The 8,998-nt window shown below is 34.5% G+C and overlaps 1 pseudogene across 1 annotated transcript; it reads right to left on the reverse strand.

Annotated features, from left to right (window-relative positions):
• Positions 1-2,388: 2,388 nt before the first annotated feature.
• On the reverse strand, positions 2,389-8,692 carry LOC143590337 (carotenoid 9,10(9',10')-cleavage dioxygenase 1-like; annotated as a pseudogene). Its single transcript, XR_013145458.1, has 16 exons — positions 8,672-8,692; positions 7,579-7,797; positions 6,699-6,769; positions 5,797-5,811; positions 5,592-5,702; positions 5,416-5,515; positions 5,196-5,258; positions 4,999-5,109; positions 4,718-4,902; positions 4,444-4,582; positions 4,221-4,338; positions 4,031-4,132; positions 3,332-3,583; positions 3,136-3,251; positions 2,956-2,983; positions 2,389-2,638 (listed from the first exon to the last, which is right to left on the reverse strand). The product of XR_013145458.1 is annotated as a carotenoid 9,10(9',10')-cleavage dioxygenase 1-like (transcript).
• Between the last annotated feature and the right edge of the window lie 306 nt (positions 8,693-8,998).

The raw sequence follows: 8,998 nt of genomic DNA on the forward strand, positions 1-8,998 counted from the left end.
ATATAAACGTTGACTGACTCTTTAAGACAAACAATCCGTTCATCTTATAGAGTATAAATATGTTTTTGACTGTTTATAAAGGTTAACGTATTCACCTGTACCATCGGTGTGCATTTGAAACCTTGATTGAATTTGAGAATGATTTTAACCTATACATGAATAGGTTTGTATAAATATTTGAATGATGTTTCTTGATTAAGCTATTGCTCTTAAGTTTAACCTTGAAATAGCTTACAACTTTGTTTGTGAATGAAAACACTTTGTTTTATGTGACGTTTGATATAGCATGCTTTGGCTTAATAGATTCTAACACGTTGGTGAGTTTTCCAGGTAAGTAAACGGGTCCCTCGATTGATTGAGATTTGTACGAATTACTTTTCCTTAGGCAAGAAACTCACTTAAATAACTTAAACGTAACTCCTACCTTAGCAGGAATACTCGGAATGACAATAAGAAAAGAGTAAACTTGAATGGTAGGGTCTTGATCTAACTCGCTTATATGATTGATAACTCGATTATAACTTATTTAATTGAACAAACTTCGAGAAACGGAACGTCGTCTCGTCACGGGAATCAGGCACGTTATCTTATGTTAAGTGTGTGAGAATGAATGTGAATTTGGGACGAATGGAGTTCAATCCTGTAACTATCTATTTATAGACGAATTTCTTAGCCCATCGCGATACGCGATGGTATAAACTGCTAGCCATCGCGTATCGCGGCGCCGCAATTTACGCCGCCTTACCACGTTGTGACACGTGGCCTGTCAAATTGTGCCACGTGTTGACACGTGGTTGGACACGTGTACCCGGTTACTTAACGGGTTCTTTGCGTTACGCGATGGTCCTAAAGATTTGAGCCATCGCATATCGCTACGCCGCCCAAATGTTTGTGTGCAAGTCCATCGATATACACGATGGGCCTTATGATTATCCCGTCGCATATCGCGATGTGTTAGAAGTTTTAGAATTTTTTTAAGTCCCTAGACTTAAAAGTTAGACATTTTTGGCTAAATTCTATGAGGGTAGTTTTGGTGGTGTTACAAAAGTTAATAAATCAGGAAAGTAGACCTTAGCGCGGCACTAAGGTCTCACCCCTGTATGTTAGCGCCGCGCTAAACTCCCTCATGACGGGAAAATTAACCTAACTTTGATATAATCAGTTTGGAGCCCCTATTTCGACCGATCTTCATTCCAGCAACCAAGTACAAGCCCTAGGATGATTTTGCACCATCCCGAAGCTTCCGGTTCGTCCGTTCATCGCATGCTTTCATCCTTTCATCAGATAAGTGAATCCTTCGTGATGCTGATGCCAAGCTAAACCATTGTATTCACTCTAGGCTAGGGTTTTGTGTAAACTAACTTTGATCAGGTTCTATGTTTTGAATGAATATGAACTTGATTGAATGTCTTTAATCTTGTTTTACATTAGAATTGATTGTTTAAACAGTTTATGATTTTGATTATCAAATTTTGCATCATTTTTCTGGTTGTGTTCATCACATGTAGGGTTTGCACTTAGAATTGATTGCACTTATGTCATTGAACTAGTAATCGTTAGTCATTGCTTATAGTTGGTTTTCATACCTTAAACTGGTAATTGGGTAAACCAGAGTTCAGTTGTGTCAACAATTCGATTAGGTTATCGTTTGTCCTCACAACCCAACTGTTAGGTTTCGTAATTACTATGCAATTAATCTTTATGAATTTGATTAGTCAGTCATCGCATTACCTGAATCTGAAGTGAATCATTCTCTCATAATTGTTTACAACTTTAAACGTAATCGTGTTTTCTTGTAATCATCTTTATAAACCGCTTGACACCGTCTATCCACCTTAGTTAATTAACTAATAATTATGAACTTTACTTGCACTTTCCATTGATTCCATGTGGAGACGACCTTACTTACCCGTATTAGTTATAGGTATTTAAGTCTTATAAATACTTGTGTTTTATTAGAGCACGACATCTACATCACCTACACGCATCATAATCCTTCCTATGCCTGCGACTTACACCAACATATAGATTTTAATGACGAGTACTACTTTTATTAGGATCCAATCCTTCTATTATAAACATTGTGGCTCCTACCTTTTACACATCATATTCCAACTACCTTGTCAGTTGATCATTAAAGGTCCCTTAACTCCTCAATGTCAGTAACGACATGATCTCAGCGAACGGGTGAACTTAATACCTTCTCGACCACTACTTGGTTGTCACAGCTTCTCCATAGGTTCTTTTCTGATTGGCAATTTACATGAAACTAAGAGAGAACTATTGATACACTTTCGCGATCCAATTGTCTTAAATTTTAAACTTTCGTCTCAGTCTAGTAAGTGGACTAGAATATCCTTGATATTCTACTAGTAACAAGGTTGATGCCTATTGAGCTGTCGACGCGACCACGATTCTAGAAAACACACCGTCGTGAATCCATTCAATATTTTCTTTCAATCTGCATTGATCTTCATCCTTTCTACTAAAATCTGTCTCCACAAATCCTGAGAGTGTAAGAGGATTTTCACTATGTGTCCATGAAGCTCCAGAAGTCATATCGAGAGGTTGTGTAGTACTAGATGCGTTGTTACCCATATTCGAATGATCGTATATGTAAACAAGTGAGCCAGTGGCTCTGAATTTTGATACCACAATGTTTGTTATAGAACTTTAACAAATATGAATATACACAAAAAGGCATAATGGTTCAATTTATTCTTGATAGCAACTTTGTCTTTAATTAGGTAATACAAGAATACTAGAGAAACACAAACATAAGAAACAGATTGTTGAAATTAAACTAGCTGATCTTTTAATGGCTCCTCTTTAATGCTGCAAAATGTCTTGGCCACATTGATGCTTCAGCAACTAGACTTCTATTTATCTGACAATCTTCATTCTTTTTAACGGTTACAATTTTGAATTAACTCGTAAACCTTCAATTAAAAAGACCTCAGATCGATTGTTCTTGAATTTGTTCCTGCTCAATAATCATTAGAATAGAATATATATAAAAAAAGAGAGGAGAGTTTATGGAAATATTAAGAAAAAAAGTTTAATAGCAACACATCTAGAATGGTAATTAAATATTTTAACAAAAAGTATTTTGTAAACATTAGTAATCTAGTTTACCGACCTCTGTAACAAAATAGGCATGGAAGCCATATGGAACTCTACGAGGCAATGGAACAACCGCAACAGGATTAGGAGACATCGTTTTGGCATCTATTACTGTCACTGATGATTTCCTACCAAATGATCATATCATCAACATATATTATATATGTTAACATAGCATTATATACATAGTCGTGCTTATAATATATACCCTGTGTTTTCATCATGTGTAAAGAAGATCAAGTAGCCATCATCTTCTTCACTATCAATTCCAGGTTGATTAGGAACAAAAATGGCCGCTGAACCAAACCTACCCGGCCCCAACTCGTATACTCCTTCAATATTTCCTCCGCTTTCAACCTTTGTTTTTCCCATTTCAGGTTCTGCTTGCAAATCGAATTTCACAATCCCTGTCACCTTTCCAATGCATTCGAGCTTAGTTGCATAAACATATCGTTGTTTTCTGAAATAATGCACTAAATTATTACGAGAACAAAAAGAACAAACCAAATCATATAATTTTTTTATCAATGTTTAAATTCTTTAAAAAATGTATATTTGACACACAAGTATATATACAATAAAGAATAAATCAAAATCCTTTAATTTTTTTTTTATCAGTGGTTTATATTTAACAATTATTATCTCTTATATGGAAGTACATATTTTTTGTAAACATAGGTAAACAATTATCAAACTATTTTTTTCCATATATTTTTAAAATCTGGTATTTTCTTTATATATGATTTTAAACTTTTAATATTAAAATATACAAATGTGAAGGTAATTATAATTAAAACTTGTTTATATTTTTAATTCTGAGTTACATGAGAGATGTTTAAGATTACATAAATATTATAATATATAATTTATTAAAATAATATTCAAAAAAATTTGTATGATACTTTACCTGCCAGTGTAGAAGTGGTTCACCCTAGGAAAATCAACAGCTGATTCTGATAGCTTTTTCTGAGAAGCTAGACCAGTCTCCATGTTGAATCTCATCTCATACCTAAAAATTAAATTTCAAAATTTAATTTAAATTTCCTAAAATTCTATGCATACTTAACCTTCAATGAGTGATCAGAGTTGTCACTTACAGCTCACTTTTGAAATTATCAACTCTTTCTTTAAAACCTCCACCAACCATGTCTAAATTCGGATTCTGAAGCCGGCACGTAATTAAAACAATTTCATCTCCTTCTTCCCATGCATTGGCTGCAATAAAGATATATATGATGGTTTATACATTATAATATAACAATATAACAATATAACATTTTGAAGTTTTGATATATGTATTGATGAAGGTAAGAAAATCACCATTGTGAAATATGAAGCACGTTGGAAGTTCAAACCATTTAATCTGGAGTTCGTTTTTTGCATACCGCGGAAGGATGCCAAATCGAGCTTTCTTGGTTGCGTCAAATGCGTAACTAAACTTTTTATCCGTCACCATTTCCTAAAAGTCGCAAAAAGAAAGACAATTTTATGATAAACATGTTTCATGTACTTTAAACCGCGTTTATAAATGGCTTATATAGCGTAAACAAATAGACTAAGAGAGCCATATTAATTGAGATATATAAGAAAATACTTTTGGTCTAAAGTACAAAGGTTGATCCATGAAAACTGCATAATTCTGAGTAATCGCAAAGTCATGCATCATGATTGTTTCTGGTACTGTTATTTGCACAGGATCATTCATAACACCGTCTCTTGAAATCACACGATACAAAACATATGGGGGTGTTCGCGAATATCCAAATGCAAACATCTCACCTGTAAACAAAATCTACATTAAGAACTAATGAACTATAAATTTAAAAAAAAATTCAATTAGCTAGCGGATATAAAAAGTTTAATTAACTTAATTACCGGTGACTGGATCGATCTTAGGGTGAGCAGTGAAGTTGTGACAAAGCCTTCGATCATAATCCGTCAATCCGAGAGTTTGTAGGTCACCATCCTCCAATACTTTGATGACATCTAGTTGAAATTTATAAAATATGTAAATTTAAAAAAAAAAAAAAGGAAACGTCGTAAAGTAACATAAATTAATCTTCTACGCATACATGGTTTATCCCCTTCGAATAACGCCAAGAGCCGTCCATGATGATATATGAGAGCTGTGTTTCCTAAAAACAATATGAAAATTGTAAACTGGATTGTAAAAATAAGTAAATGATTACTAATAATATAGCTAGATAACTAACTAATACAATATATACATAATTAACAAAAGTTATAATTGTTAAGCATGATAACTAAAATGGTGAAAATGAACCAACTTACCTGTCCCATTGCCATATGAAAAATCAAGGACTTAGAGCTCTGATCTAATCTTCTCCAGAAGGATCATTAAAAGTCCAAAGAGTCCTTTAAGATCTCCAATCTGGGAATAATGTGCATGCATTTTCTCATAAACATTTAAGATGTTTGGATACAGGTTGAGAGGATTGAATTAATACCTTTGTAAACTTAGATTCACCAAAAACTTCCTCTTGTTCCAACAAGATGTTCTTACATAACGTGACGCATAAGTTGGTTTTCCATCTTTTATTCGCAACCCATGGATCATGCTGCGTGTTGGGTAAGGTAACAAATATTGAAAATGGAATCTTTAATACATGTAAGTGTAATAGTAGAGATGATCAAAGAGAAAATAGTGCATGCCCATCCCCATCAAACCTGCAAGAAATAAAATAAGGATCATGAAAAGTTAAGATAATAATCAGCGTGCATTAGTAATTTAGAGCATGTACGGGATTGAGTTTGAAAACAACTTATTGACTTATTCAAAAAGCCAATAAGTTAAAAAATTGTTTGGCAAGCATAAAAGCCCTGTAACTTTAGCTTTTTAAAAGGGTTAAAAAGTTGTTTTCAAAAGGCCATAAATCCTGGCTTTTCAAAAAGACAAATAAGTCAATAAGCAGTGTTCAAACTCAATCCCTAACATGCCCTTAGTATCGTCAAGGGTATTTTGGTTGAGATGAATTACCTAAAATAAAAAAGGAAATCATAGTAAACATGTGATTCGAGTAGAAGATGTGAAGTAGGTGTCGATCAACACCAAATAATTTTGGGCACAAGCGAACCTCTAAGGTTCTAATTAGAGGCAATGGGCATCACCCGTTGGCGGGGTACGTGACAACACCCCAATGGGGACCAAGGGGACACTGGACAATCCCTAGAGAGATTAATTATCAGAGGTTACGTCAGTTTTGCATGATTGGTGGAAACTTGTAAAAAAAATGGTGGTGAGAACGAATTAACGACTAGTTAGAACTGATCATTAGTGGCAACTGATCATCTATCGATACTCCACTCTGAGTGTCAACTATGCATAAGTGACAACTTGGATAAGTGGGTGGCTAAGTGGTCAGCTGATAGAGTTTCTACTAAATGTTTTCCTATGTGTTCAATGCAAAACAAAACTCAAGTATAGTACTAGTTATATAATTCACTTGTATATAATTTGAAAGAAAGTAGGTTAATTTGTCATGATAATCAAGGCTTTGTTGGTAAGAAATGTAAACGTTTTATTCTTTTAAGAAGCAATTTTAAATGTTTTGTACCAGTGATATCTGGCCACCGGAGGAAACTTTGGATTAGGACCTACTCTAACAAACTCACCATTTAGGCACTCCTGTAATTAGCACCAACAGACAAGTATGAGAGTTGCATATATGTTAAACAAAAGCATTAATATAAATGATACCTTAACTATTACTTACTAATTAAATATAACTCTCTCAATGAAAGATTATACTGAAATTTAAAAGAAATTTAGTGTTACAGAGATTGTAAAGTGTTGGTAATTTTAATGTTATTGGATTAACTTGTCATTTGAGGAAATAACGTTAGATATTAAACGAGTTAGGTGAAGCGGGAGTGTGGGCTCGTTTAACACTAATGTTATTCGGCCTATGTTATTAAGTTTTATACTAGGGTTTAAGAAATTATTTACTTGGGCTTGTATAATTTTAAATGGGCTTTTAAATAATTAATTTGGGCTCATTTGGGAATTGAATTTGGATTATATTAATCGATGTTTTCATTCCTTGGGGGTTCTCACTCTATCGATCATATATTCTCAAAAGAGAATACGGTTACTTATTCTCTGGTTCCTCATCGCATTTACAGAAACCTCAAAATTCAATTCCATCATCAGTTGTCTCTGTCTTATCCAATAAATCATTTGTGTGTAACCCGTAACATTTGAAGTGCTTTACGATTCACTGGTTGATCCAGGTTTCAAACCAAAAATATACAACATAAAGTCCTAACTACTTGAAAGGTATTGGAGACTATGAAGAACAAAATCTCTCGGTTACACACTTACACATCATTTTTTACTAATTTTCTTACTATCTTATATAAATGTAAACACAAATGAACAAAATATCAAGAATATAGCTCAAACTGATTACCAGTTATAGATACGTAAAAACTAACCGGTAGGTGACCGATCACAGAGAGATGCTCGGAAGGAGGAGTCTCATGAACTGGAGCAAAATTATGAGAGAGCCAGTGATGAGGTTGTGATGAATCATGATGCATTAGCTTCACTATAAACTTCTCCAACCAATCAACTAGTTTGGAAGTAAGGCCTTTGTTGGGCTTAGGCTTAACCACCACCACTCCTCCAACGGTTTCTGGTTCAATGCTGCCAATCTGTTATAATCCAAGTAAATGAGATGAAAGTTGTTTATCAATAAGTGTAAAAAGTATGTTTACAATTAAAATCAAACAGAAAGTGTCATAAATATATGTACACATGAGCGGGTTCATGTGCGAAAAAGGTTTTTAGTTCGCATACAAAGTATTTATCATACAGTACGTGTATTTCAGGGCGAGTATAGTTACATATGTTAAGTACAAGTGGATCGTGACATGTATACTAGAATGTTTAAATAGATATCTTGATAGAGAGATCATGAGTTATTATTAAAATGTATAGAATTTTTTAGTCATGTTTTATAAAGTCATTATATTTTTTTTTCAAAAGATCCGTACATCTATCTATCGTAGTGGCAGCGGTGGTTTCAAGAAAGAAGTAGATTGTATGTTTCATTCGTTCCACTCCAATCAATAATAATTGATGATAAAAAAAGCTAAACCTAATACACTCCTCGTTCTTTTTACTCCTCTAATTATGGAGATTATATTATAATACAAACAATAAAAATAAGGATCCTATAATTACGAGAGATCCTATAATTACGAGAATATCCTTTACTCCCCCTCAAGTTGGAGCGTGTAGGTCACGAACGCCCAACTTGCAAAGTAGAGTTTGAAGACGTTGGGCTCCCAAAGTCTTTGTAAATAAATCAGCGATCTGTTGCTTTGTATTGATATGCAGCGGTAAAACATCGTGGGATTCGACTCGTTATCGAACGAAGTAGCAATCCATCTCAACGTGTTTCGTTCTTTCGTAGAAAACGGGGTTATTGGCAATGTGCTTAACTGCCAAATTATCACAAAAGAGAGGCGTGGCTTGGTCTTGAGTGGCTTGTAGGTCGGTGAGGAGCCATCGCATCCAAAGAACCTCGCTAACGGTAATGGCCATAGAGCGATACTCAGCTTCAGTTGAAGAACGAGAAACCACCTATTGCTTTTTGGTTTTCCAAGAAATTGGTGCTCCACCGAGAAGTAGTACATAACCAGTTCGTGAACGTCTTGTAAGTTCGCAACCAAGCCAATCAGCATCACAAAAGGCAGAAAGATTTAAACCACCAAGTTTTGGTAAAAGAATACCCTGACCGGGACTAGACTTGAGGTAGCGTAAGATCCGATTGACAGCTTTCAAATGATCTTCTCTTGGATCAGAAACAAACTGGCTTAACAAGTTGACGGCGTACGCGATATCCGGTCG

The sequence above is a fragment of the Bidens hawaiensis genome, unplaced genomic scaffold (genome assembly GCF_021521415.1).
Source record: "Bidens hawaiensis isolate Kalapana, Puna unplaced genomic scaffold, B.hawaiensis_p1.1 tig00038480_1, whole genome shotgun sequence".
Lineage (NCBI taxonomy): Eukaryota > Viridiplantae > Streptophyta > Magnoliopsida > Asterales > Asteraceae > Bidens > Bidens hawaiensis.